The 13,885-nt window shown below is 37.8% G+C and overlaps 1 protein-coding gene across 1 annotated transcript in view; it reads right to left on the bottom strand.

The window, feature by feature from the left end:
- rimbp2a (RIMS binding protein 2a) overlaps positions 1-2,728 on the bottom strand; it is a 54,606-nt gene extending 51,878 nt beyond the window's left edge. The window contains exon 1 of the mRNA XM_060891388.1: positions 2,723-2,728. The gene's annotated coding sequence lies outside the window, so the exon portion shown is untranslated. The remainder of the gene's footprint in view (positions 1-2,722) is intronic.
- Between the last annotated feature and the right edge of the window lie 11,157 nt (positions 2,729-13,885).

Here is a 13,885-nt window from a genome sequence, read left to right as displayed (position 1 = left end):
AGTGTCAGTCACAAAACTGCCAAATCTCACAAATTCCACATGAATGAATTCCTCCCATTTTTTCCTCACCCAAGGGATAAATGGAACAGTGCACAGGAAGACACTGACACACAGCCAAAACACACCTACTAACCATGTTTACTGCTCACAGACTGCTACCTGCCCTATGTGCCTCATAAGGGTGGGGCATATACATTGGAAAGGTAGCATTAATCAGATCCTCCAAGATTTCGTATTGTTAAGATCAGAGAAATAAATGACAAATCAAGCAAACAGTGCAATATTCAGAGGAGCTTGTAATTTTTTTAAAGTTAACCTAGACTTTCTGTAAATTTGGGCCCGCCCCAACGTTCATAGCTGTCAGAGAAAATAATTACATATGTTGTATTTTTAAGACATGCGATGAACAGGAATGCTTTAAAGTTTTGATTAAAGCACTAAAAATAGTAAAAGGCATTTGGATTTTTAAAGATTTTGTCTTCTGTTGTTGCTGTACTCTACTTTTAGTCCAAAATGCACACGAATGTTTAAAGTTTACTGCAAAACAGCAGCAGTAGGCAATGCTCTGACAAAGGAAAGAAAAGGCACACTTTCTTGGAGGAGTCCATGAATATTACCGAGGTGGAAGATCACGTTATTACAATTTGCAAATGACCAACTAGCGTATAGTGCTCTCGTAATAGCCTCTTTCTGGACAGTGCACGTGTGATCACTCATCCTGAGGCAGCAGTCGTCTGACAGCTTAGATATATTGATTAAAACATCCCGAATAATGTTACATATTTAATGGCAGACAATTAATCAATAAATCAAACTCAATAGGCTGATTGATTGATCAGTTATAAAAATAGATGTTAGCATCAGTCCTTATTTTGTTTATAACACTATTAACACCTTCTATAGAGAAAATATTGCTTTTATTTTTTTAAAGATACCCAGTTTTTAAAAGCTAATCAATTTAATATAACATAGGATATATGCTGTTTTGGCGTATAAGTCTTAGCAGATGCTAGAGAGAAAAAAAAAGTGATTTATATTTCGAAAATACGTTTAATTACAGGAAAATATTTGTATATGGATCTAGTTCAGACTCATCAGTCGTGTTGGTAGTGAGCCATCATGAGAACAGACTGCAGTAACTGTGAAACATGGCTACAGTCCACACAAACACACACACACACACAGACACACACATACACACACACAAACATGTAATATGCCAGTCTTTATAATAACATTTGTACAAAAGGTGTGAACTCAACTAGGTAGAAATATTACCTGTATGAGCTCAAGATCTATTGTTTTATATAAAACATCCCTTTCCAGAGCTGCTTTATTGATCAGAGTCCCTCCAGGATTTCACAGTGTTTTGTGATTTCTGCTGCCAAATATGTGTGATATGGTAAAGTTTTTTTTTAATTATTATTATTATTATTATTATTTTTTTTTTTTTTACAAAATATGCAATGCCACTTGCCGAGTTTTTTGTCCTTATTTGTGCTTGAATTGGTAAAATTGCAAGCACAAGATTCTTCTTTTCAACTCCTACCAGTGAAGACACATACAGTAATGACTTTCTGTGATAGCTGTACTCAAGTCTGACGTGTATTAAAGAAGGCTTTGGCTGAATATACATTGTGATGATGTCAAGCAACACATCTTAGTCCAAAAAAAAAATCTGTTAAAAAAATCTCTAGTCATTTTGAAAAACTAAAATGTCGCTGAGTTTGCTTGACTGTGGGTGAATTCCTGCGATTGCAAAAATAATTGCTAAATACTGGAGGAAAGTAATACTTTGCAGGTCAAGGTGGCAAATCCTTTCTTTTTAGAAGGCAGAGGAAACCAAAGAACCTGGAGGAAACCCATACAAACACGTGGCAAACACGCCCCCAAACCTCCAGTAATCCAAAGCTCTGGATCAAACATTGGTCGCTGGAGCTCTGGAGCTGTGAGACGACAACACCACCCTATGCAGCACAGTGCTGCCCATGCAGCTTTTTAATGCATCTTTAATATTTTATAAACAGCCTTGTTATAATTACAAATGTTGTGCACATTCAGAGCCTGTTCATATTCCACTGACAGTTCTAGCAGCAGCAGGTTATCCCAGGCATCTATTTGGGTGGAGGGAGGTGGATGGGTGGGGTTTGTCTCCCAATGACTTGAGAAGGCGAGAGCTGTGTAATGTACATCGCCGCAAAAAGAATGAACAAGAATAAAAGGGTAGAAAAAATTAGATTTGAAATCAAATCAGCTACTTGTTACTATAACTGTTGGGTATATTTCAGCAGCTCGGTTTTTTTCCTCTTAATTATGATGATCTTTTCTGGAATGTTTTTAGATAACAAGTAACCAGTCATACTGGAGAAAAACTAACCATCAAGTCCAATGAAGACTGCACCCCCGCTCCTAAATCCCCATCACACACACACACACACACACACACACACACACACACACACCAGTGTGAACGCGGGTGTGTGTGCCAGAGGCTAAGGAGGGGCAGGCGCATCATCATTAACAGTTCACTATATCGCTCTCTCTCTCTCTCTCTGTCACACACACACACACACACACACACACACATTAGCAGTGCAACAGCTAGCTAGCACCTCATGCACATTCGAACACATGCTCACCGCCTCCACATTTTAACAGTGTGTATCTGCTGTGTGTGTGTGTGTGTGTGTGTGGGTGGGTGGGTGTGTGTGTTTTACGGTACCTCCAAGGTTGTAGCTTCCCCTCTTCTTCTTCAAACCTCTCACACCTTCATCATCATCAGTTGCAGGCGTTGCGGCACCGTGGCAATGACGACACGTCTACGATCTGTGTGTATGTGTGTGTGTCCAGACCACTGCTGTGAGCATCTCCAGGCTCTCGGGGAGCCAAAGCATGGAATTACTCACGCTTTCTCTCACACTCTCCAGCCGCTCAAGCACACACGCGCGTACACACACTAAGATGTGCGCATGCTCGCACTCACCGCCTGTCATACTTATTCTAGCCTTCACACACACACACACACACACACACTGTATGTGTGTATACGCTGCCATGTGCAGCATATCTAGTATTTTTTATAATATATAGTATAAAATATTTTTAACTAATGAAGTTTGAATGTTAATCATTTTTAACGGTTATTTAATGAAATGTTTATTTTCATCAGTGAGATAAATGAAGTATGTTTCATACATGGTGTTCTGTCAAATAATTATATTCTGGTTTTATTTTCTGTTCTCATTCAATATATATATTTGCTGTAGGCTAATTTGACTAGCTAAAAACACTAAAAGCTAAATTATTAAGCAACATTAGCTCAGTTAGCTAACTGGCTAAAACATGGTGAAAGTTTGTGAGGTTGCTTTATCATTCATAAACAGTGTTTTTGTAAGCAGTCTAAAATAAACTGAATGCATATCATAGTTAATGTTCTTTTTTAATCCTGTCCAGTTTTTTAATCGTTTGCAAAACAAAAGAGTGGAGGAGTAAATAGCAAATAGTCATAGGCAAATAGTCATCGGTTGTCTTTTCAAATAAAATAGCAGTTGGATGGCGTTTTCTACCATCCTGGCAGTCTCTCAACATCCAGCAAATGTCTCACCATAAGATCAGACCATCAGTTTCTCACCATAAGATCGGATAAGATATGATAACATTACACTTTATTCATCCTGAAGGGAAATTTCTTGCCAACAGTTGCACTATTAACAGAAACAGAAGTAACAGACACAACTATTATAAAATATTTTCCAACATTATACGCTATTGTTTGAATGTTATATTAGATGTTATTACGTGTTTATACATTTTAACACTGATTATGATCCCCCATCATTATCTGTAAATATGTGGCCCTACATATTTACATATACTACAACTAGTGGGTGTTCTTTAACCAGTGCATTCTCAATTTAAACTAGTCCAACATCGACCTTGACCATGCAAGAGATTTGTAAATTTCATGAATGATAATCCAGTTTGCATGTGTTCAAAACCTAATGAGGAGATGCTGTTTATATGTGTAAAATCAAGCATATATGACTGGGTTTGTCAAGCCTGATTAAAACAGAATTAAGTTGTACTTAGCATTAAATAAAGTATAATAATAATAATAAGAAGAAGAAGAAGAAGAAAAAGTAGAAGAAGCTGAGTGGGCTCTCACTACAATTAACAATAAGATAAGAACATGTGAAAATAATTGTGGCGAGAGCTTAGGGTATGGTAAAAGACAAGATTGTTGTTATTCCAAAACTGTATAAAAGGCTGGTTCACAACTGTGTTAATTCAGAACATCTGCAGAGGTCTTGGCTTCATTGTGTCTCAGTAAAGTCTGATTTTCTGGCATACTAAACCTTGTCTTTAAAAGTATTGATTTTTGATTAGCAAGCCTTTTCACAACACTACAAAACATCATCTGAGGGAAACAAACATATATCTGAAATACAAAGATAAAACAATATAAATTGCAAGCAGTATAAGGTCAGGTCAACAGGTATTTCATCAGTGACACAATGTTCATCATGTGCACCACCATAATGGATTTGAAATTAAACATTCAATGTATTATAAAATGTAGCCTTTCAGTTTTAATTCAAGGGGTTTAAAACAAAATTGCATTAAGATTTTAAGACTTACAACCATTTTTACATAGTCCCTCCTTTAGCACAGACTCATTTGCAGTCATTGAGTTCCTGCACCCATGTACATCATTAAGTTCTGTGTTTCCTCCCTTGAGAAGCCTTGTCAGGCCTTTACTGCAGCTACCTTCATTTGCTGCTTGTTTCTGTGTTTTTTCCTTCAGTTTTTTCTTCACTAAATGATATGCATGCTCATTTAGATTGAGGTTAGGTGAGTGACTTGCCATTTAAGAACATTCCGTTTCTTTGCCTTAAGAAGCTTTTCGGTTGCTTCTACATAAATGAATGTTGGCTTATTTAAAATTCAAGAAGAAGAAGAAGAATCTTGAAAATGTCCTATCATCCAGCATCAGGACATAGCAAAGCTTACAAAATGATGTAAAATTGTGAAGAGCATGCATTTTGGGATGCACTTTATGAGAAACCTAGCTGTTAATGCAATATTTTTGTTAAGCCCCTTTGAATTAAAGCTGAAAGACAGTCCCATCAATCACACACACACGCACACAATTAGTAGCCTTTTACTGTCTCACCAGTCTCTCACTGTCTCTGTAGTGTCACACTGGCACAGTAGTGTTGCAATGTCTTGCCAGTCTTTCACCACCTCACCAGTCTCTATGTCTCACCAGACTCTCACCCTCTCACATATCAAAAAATACTGATTAATCAGAAACAGCTATGTAGCCTATGTAAAACCAACAAAAGCAAATACATGATGGATTAATATATCTCCAGTGCAGGTGGATTATGAAGCATATTATGGATTTCCAATGCTGGTTAGTTAAGAAAAGTGTTGGTGCCAAGCTAGCTAGCTAACTTAACCAATACTTCAAGGCAGGACACACCCTGGACGGAGTGCCAACCCATTCGCAGGGCACACACACACTCTCATTCACTCACACACACACTACGGACAATTTTCCAAAGATGCCAATCAACATGCCATGCATGTCTTTAGACCGGGGGAGGAAACCGGAGTACCCGGAGGAAACCCCCGAGGTACAGGGAGAACATGCAAACTCCACACACACAAGGCGGAGGCGGGAATCGAACCCCCAACCCTGGAGGTGTGAGGTGAATGTGCTAACCACTAAGCCACCGTGCCCCCCTATCTTAAATCAGTGGTCCCTAAATTCCATCAGTATGTGGAATTTTCAATGAGAGAGGAGAACACGCTGGATCCTCCCCAACTTTGCTACTCAGACCAGATTTCTGTTACGCTAATTCCTGCATACAGACCACTCGCTACATCTGCATGTGCTTTGATGACGTGACTATCTCCAATACCATCACAACATGCTCCAACCAGAAGCCGTGACTGCTATGGTGAAAACGCTGCTGAAGTCTAGAGACTTAGCCTTTAGAGCAGGGAACAGGATGGCCCTAAGAACAGCAACGGCCAAACTGTCCCGATTTATAAGAGAAGCAATGCGTGCACATGCCCAGACAATCCACAGCCACTTCCTAGTCAGTGGAGACACCCGGTGCATGTTGCAGGGCACCCAGGCGATCACGAAATAGACAAGACAGCTTCATCTGGACACCTCCCACCCAGATGCACTGAACCACTACTACTATGTTGAGGTGCAGAACAACATAGCGACATGGAAGAACTTCCTGAATACCTCCCTCTGCAAATGGATCCTGGACTTCCTAAGTGAAAGACCTCAATGAGTCCAGATTAGAAACAGCATCTCCAGCACCACCACATTGAGCACTGGAGCCCTTCTGGGTTGCATGCTCAGCTCACTGCTGTACACTTTGTTGACTCATGTCTGTATAGCAGTGCACAGTTTGAACCATATCATCAAGTTTACCGATGACACCACTGTGGTATGTCTCCATCAGCAAGAACGACAAGTCAGCATACAGAGAAGTGCAACAGCTATCTGCCTGGTGTAGATCAAACAACCTGTCTTTGAGTGTTGATAAAACTAAAGAGATGGTTATCAACTTCAGGAGAGCACAGAGCAACCACTCTCCACTGAACATTGACGGATCCTCCGTAAAGATTGCCAAGAGCACCAAATTTCTTGGTGTTCATCTGGCAGAGAACTTCACCTGGTCACTCAACACCTGCTCCATTGTCAAGAAAGCCCAGCAGCATCTCTACTTTCTACAAAGTCTGAGGAATGCCCATCTCCCTCCCCCCATCCTGACTGTCTTTTACGAAAGGATTATTGAGAGCATCCTGAGCAGCTGCATCACTTTCTGGTTTTGGAATTGCACCATCACAGACCGCAAGACCCTGCAGTGGATAGTGAGTACAGCTTGGAAGATCATTGGAGCCTCTCTTTCCTCTAGTACAGACATTTACACCACACACTGCATCCACAAAGAGAGGCTCCAATGATCTTCTAAGCTGTGCTCACTATCTGCAAGACCCTGCAGCGGAGAGTGAGGACAGCTTAAAAGATCATTGGAGCCTCTCTTTCCTCTATTACAGACATCTACACCACACACTGCATCCACAAAGACAACAGCATTGTGGATGACTCCACACACCCCTCACATACACTCTTCACCCTCCTGCCATCTGGAAAAAGGTACCGAAGCATTCAGGCTCTCACGACCAGACTGTGTAACAGTTTCTTTCCACAAGCCATTAGACTCCTCAACAACTGAACTGAACTATACCGAGCACACACACACACGCACACACACACAAATACACAATCAACTGTGTGGACTGCACTGATCTGCACCAAATACACACTCATCCAATATACATGTCATCCATGTCTACTGCACCAGCATATCAAACTGTAAACATGCTGTTTTTGCACACTGTTTTTGCTCTTTGCACATGCTGTCTTACACATTCAGTCAATTGCTGTTTTGTACAACTATTTAAAATACCTCTATATAACTGTGCTATTATATTAAGTGTTCATCCCTGTATTTTTGCAAATGTACTGTATAATATACAGTATGTACACTGGCCAGTGCTGCTTTTGTGTATTGTCTTGTAGTGTTTTGTATTGTATTGTTTGTCTTTTGTCTTACACTGTTTGCACTGGGTTGCATAGATGCACTTTATGTGGCTAGGACAACTTACTGTAAGTCCTTAGCTCTGTATTGTTTTCTGTACCTCTGTTTTTGTTCAATGTAGCACCATGGTCCTGGAGAAACATTGTCTCATTTCACTATGTACTGCGTCAGTTATATATATATGGTTGAAAATGAACATTTAACATTTTTCATAGCATTTTAACACTGCATTTGAATTTTCTGATATTAACTGATGCCCTGTCCAGTTTCCCCTATTTCAGCACAATTTTCCTTCTTGTAGGTGGCACTGATGCAGCACCAGTGCTTTCTATCGAGGTTTATAGAAAGCGGTTTGAAATAAAGTCTATTAGAATATGTTCACATGGGCTACCATTAGACAATTTTAACTATTAATTTATTTGTTGTGGAACCTGACTGATCGTATTTGCCTCAACAGGTCAAAGGTGGCCAAAATAGAAAAAGGGCAAAATAAGTTTCACAAACAAAAATTCAAAGATTAAATAGACCCACTAGACATGTAATGCATTTTAATGACAGAATGATAATAATTAGGTTAAAACACAGGATTTTTTATTCCATTTCCCTCCTGCCTGGGTCAGTACAGCAGATCAACAGTGAAAAATGTTCGCTGCATGGAACCACTTCACAGTGTAAACCAGGGATATTATAATCCTTTCAGATTATAAAAAGAACTACATTTAAAATGTGATGCATCATGATTTTTACTGTATACTGTGTTTTAATACCCTCAGATACTGACCAGTCGTATCCACCTGTGACTAATGTATGGCAGAAGGACAAAATGGTGTAAATAAATGTCTAAATTGCATGTTCACATATATTCATAGATCCTGGCATTTTTAATAAGGTTAAATGTAGGTGTAGGTGTGTTCTTTTTCTATATTAAAAACATAATAAACAATTTATTCATTTAAAGAAATGTTTAATGGGTTCATTTTACATGTTCAAGTGGAATTTAAACTTTAGATAGTCTGAATAGAATTTAACACTCACACTTTAATAGTCTGGATCAAAATGACAAAATTTGCATATTTTACATTTGTTCTTTCTCTTCTTTTACCTTGTCCTGATTTTCTCCTTTCTCTAATTTACGCTACATTTATCTGTGACCTACAAGGTGATGTCACACGGCCTGGTTTTAATCAAGTTTGTGAGAACTTAAAACAGAGAGAATGAAGGAAATGGCCGTCAGAGCTGCTGGTGTTTATCTCACATCATATCAGAGATCTAAGTGACATTAAGAGGGATTAGTGAGACACGGCAGCAGGTACTGAGGCCATTAGTGTCTTTTTAATGCTGAAAAGGAACAGATTCTACAGGGATCATCTCATAGTCTTTGCCTTTCTGTTGCCTAGCAACCACAATAGAGCCCCCACCCTCAGTCCTACCACCACTAACACACACACACACACACACACACACACACACACAGACACACACACACACACACACACACACACAGTGCAAACACATCAGTTTAAACTGCCAGGTTAATTCTCAGTGGAGACCTGATACAATGCTTACAGAGGTGAGTCATGATTGGACGGCACACTGCAACCACACCTACTGTACCTCTTGGAACACAAGGTCTTTGATTGGACAGCAACATTACTCGCTTCTCATCATCACACTTTGGTAGGGGTGGTGTCTGGCTGAGAACTGAATGTTATTGAGCACACTGGCACCACCTTGTGTTTGTTTCTGATGCATCAAGTAATAAAATCATGTTCCAGTTCCATTTTTCCCCCCACTGTCTTTATAAACCATGACCAGTTACCTGAGTGACAAATATTATTAAAAAGATGAAAATGCCATGTTTTACAATACTTTTATAGAAACAGTTCAGCCAAAAAATTAAGTGTACATAATGTATCACCTCCAAGTTACAAGACCATTGTTGCTAACAAGTAACGCAAACGTATAACTTTTCAGTTTAGCTTGACCAATTAAAAAAAGTCAAATATCAGTAACAGCATTTTCACATAAATAGGTTAGTACAAGAAGACTGCATTAGAAAATAAAGATGCAAACCAAATTTAAACAATAATACAACCCAAATTACTTCTAATATACAGTTCCACTTTAGGTTAAACCCCCTACCTGAGCTCAAGAACTACAGTTTACTATTAAACATACCAATCATCACTTTTCAGAGCTGCTTTACTGATCAGTCCCTCCAAGATTTCACAGTGTTTTGTGATTTCTGTGTCTAAATTGTGATTTCTAAAAAACAATGGCTAATGTGTTACTCTCAGAATGTCATACAGTATTAGAAACCCTATCAGGAATAGAGTATGAGACACTAAAGAACTCCACAAAGCCAAATGATGAAACAACACTGGGATCATTTCCACACTCGCATTTAGTTCACCATGTTAAACTGGAGGCTATAAGCTTCCATTACTTTAGACACCAAATACACTGAAGTGGAATTCTATACGTTTTTTATTTGAGAGTTTAAACCAAATGAAATTAGGGAAAGACAAAAAAATAAGGTGTGACTTATACAGACTGACCTTCTCTCTGGCCCGGGTGTGACTGGCATTCCGAGCTGCTATGATTGCCAGCTGCCTCCGGATCCACAGCAGCTCGGTCTGAGACTGTCTCAGCAGCTCCTCCACATCTGGTTTCTGTCCCCGCATCCTCTACTGTCCCCATACAGACAATAATAATATATGACTCAAAGAAATGTGAAATGAAATTTATAAATATGTATGTAAAGTAAAATAAAATAATTTTGTATTTGTATGTTTCAGATAAATAAAGCGTTACTAAAATTTAAAAAGTCTTGGGATATTGATTGCTAAAGTCATTTAGTCAATACAAGCATCAAGTCAAGTCAAGTTATGTCAAGTCAAGAAGCTTTTATTGTCATTTCAACCATATATAGTTGACGCAGTACATAGTGAATGAGACGTTTCTCCAGCATCATGAAGTTACATAGAACAAAAACAGAGCTACAGAAAACAACATGTAACATGTTATCATGTAACAATTGTGTTGCATGTCAAATTACAGATTGACAATAAATAATAATAACAAATTAATAAAAATGTATTTTATTTAAATCATTTGAATGTCTTCAAGGTCCTTAATGTGACATTATTTTTGTGACATTAGTGATTATTATATGCAAAAACCTTAGTATTGTTACTTTCAAGCTTGTCCCTTATTTAAGGAAAAAATGTCCCAAATACTCACAATACAAATACGCAAACCCTCGTACCTTTGATCATTTGTGTACTATTGGTCCACATCATGATGACATCACCAAAAATTGGACTTAGATGAGGAAAGCAAGATTTATGGCCCCATTGAGATTGAGCCTAGGGTTGGTATGAATGCATAAATACTTGTTGACTTCCACTAACCAATCAAAAGTGAATCCACATTATGAAATAATTAAGAAATCAAATTCAGGGCAATGTTATTTTAGGAAACTAATGACTATAATGAAGGTGGTGTGCTAAAACTTTCCTATAACATGTTCTACAGTCTTGTATTTCTCTTATATCTATTTTATCTATTTAACATGACATTTTGGTCATACATTTTTTATCTATTTAAAATTACAATTGACAATTGCATTTTAAGAGAGATTATATTTCTTAAAACCAAACTGGGATGTTTCAGTGGGATGTTTATCATCCTGATCATCAGGGTTCATAACATAAAACTGCACTTGCTTGTTTACTGCAGAACAGTTACTGCAGTAGAGTTAGCTGATCAAACAATTAAACAATACTATACGGAACTGGCCTATAGCTGTTGGGGTAGCAATGTGATTACTTACAGCACTCTTTTTTGCAGGTTTATGTCTACAATGAATCATAGCTGTGCAGATTTTCAGTATAACTACACTTTTGCTTGTGCAATGTTGCTTAATTATCACTTAAATTTATTGTTGCTATAATAAATGTATTAATTAAATTAATAAAAAATCGTTTATGGAGAAAAGTCAACTCCTTTGTCCTGAAGAATTTCCAGTGTTTGAAAATGTAAGGTTCATTTGTTTTACCTCTGACTGTTACAAAGTGCTGACATAAGAGACCTCCTTCCATAAATGTTTTAAAAAATTATCCTCTATTCATTGTTAAATAGCATCAGATTTTTAAGAGTAAATCAGAATCCAGAATTCATCAGTGCATATCTCTAAATGAATCACATCAATAATTGCTGGACTGAATTATTTCTCATAAATGCTAGCAGTAAAGATGGCCAGCACTGAGGTCTTTACTTTCTATTCTATCTTCCTATTCATTAAGGACTCAATTGGATTAATGGGATTCCCCAGTGGACATGTGACATATTTGTTAGGTGCATTGTGAAATTTTTCAATGGATGAGGTGCATGAGTAATAAAATAATATAATCTGAATAAACACCTAACAGACTGTAAAAGTGTGCTAATAACTGGCTATATGATCACGATATATGTTTGTGTGTGTGGACTCTTAACACACAGAACAAAAATCTAGATACCACAAAGCAAAAATTTAATTATTCAGTGTTTTTGATTGAAATCTGCGGCTTTTCCATATTCTTAAGAATAAATAATTAAGACTGTTATTTCTTCACATCGTCAGAAGGAATTAATACATGAACAGAAGACAAGGAATGAGAAATTTAACATTGTAAACCCTTTCACTTTACAGTTACCTGCTGAAGTGAAAGAAGTGCATACCTGAGGTGATAAACGTGCTGCTCCTTTGCTTCTGCTTCTTATCTCAGGCTGACTTTTTAGTCCGACACCTTCTTTAACCTTAGTGAGGAGTATTGGCCGCTCATGAAGGTGCAGATACAGGCCATTAATGAGATTCTAGCTATAAAGTGTAACTAGGTACAGAGAAGATGAAGGAAGATGAGCTTCAGGAGCTCATCTCTCCCTGTTTGATGTGTTTTTTTTATGACTGTGTGTATGCACATCTCTCTCTTTCTCTCTCTCTCTCTCTCTCTCTCTCTCTCTCTCTTTCTCTCTCTATCTCTCTCTTGCTGTGTGGCCATATGTCAGAGTGGAACGAAAAACTCACACAGAGATAAGATACAAATAAAGAGTAAATGCCAAAAATTCATAAAAGCATTAGAAAAAAAAGGATCTTTGATCTATATATTTTCTGGCAGAATTTTTCAAGAAGGCTAAGAATGAAAAGACCTGAAGCTTATATTTCATTACAATAAATAAATAAAAAATTATTTGGGAAATGGTGGAAATTTGCCTGTAAGTCTGCTGTGAATCAGGTCTAATTTTAGGGCAGACCCTCCCCGCTGTTTCCATCATGCCGTGGATTGTTTCCATAGCATAGTTTATGGCTATTAATATTCTCTACTTATTTATGGAAAACAAGAACAAGTGCTGTGTGGGTTTCTTCTGGCTTCTTCAGTTTCCTCTCATAGTCCAAAGACATTAAATAGTGGACACTAAATTGTCCCTAGGTGTGCGTAAATGCATCAATGCATACATCCCATTCGCTGTCTGTTCTCTTTCCTTCTTACAGAGTTCCTAGGATCAGCTCACAATCTTTGGATTATATATAAGTAGTTACAGAAGATGAATAAATGGATGAATTAATGATGACACAAAGATCGTTGATTAAAAAGGTTTTTTCTTGCGAGGGTCAATGTGATGGTCAATACTCTGTAGAGACACTTCTGGCTGGTGTTACAGCTACAAATTTTCAATGTTTCTGTAAATTTGCACATTTAGATCATGATATTTTGGCCCAGTCTTTGTAACAAACTTTACCAAGTTATGTCAGATTGATCTTGACACAAATTCATCATCAGATTGTAGTCTGGAATCTAAATGGGGTGTTTAAATACATTCAAGTTCTTTGTTTTGAACCAATTCAGAGTGTCTTTGTCAGTATGCTTTCAAACAGTTGTTCTGTTTCAAAGGCTGCTGCAATTTAAAGTCTCTTGCAGATTAGAACAGCATTTATTTTTCTGGAATGTCCTGAAGATGACTCTGTCAATCTTTCCTTCAACCAGCGTCTCAGTCCCAGCTGATTAAAAGTGTCCCTGAAAATTATGCTACCACCACCATAGTGTTCTCATAGTGATGAACAGTGTTGGCTGTTCATATAATATCGTATTTTTAGGGAGTGTCTGGGCCATGGTTGTTCTGTGAACAGCGTTTTTCATCTATGCTGTGGCTCTCTTCAGTTACCCTTGAATTCTTGGTTGCTTCTCAGACTAAAGCCTTTTCTGAGTCAT

Source organism: Tachysurus vachellii, chromosome 17, assembly GCF_030014155.1.
Source record: "Tachysurus vachellii isolate PV-2020 chromosome 17, HZAU_Pvac_v1, whole genome shotgun sequence".
NCBI classification, from domain to species: Eukaryota; Metazoa; Chordata; class Actinopteri; order Siluriformes; family Bagridae; genus Tachysurus; species Tachysurus vachellii.
The sequence above is the reverse complement of the archived record's forward strand: the minus strand, read 5'-3'. Positions and strand labels throughout refer to the sequence as shown.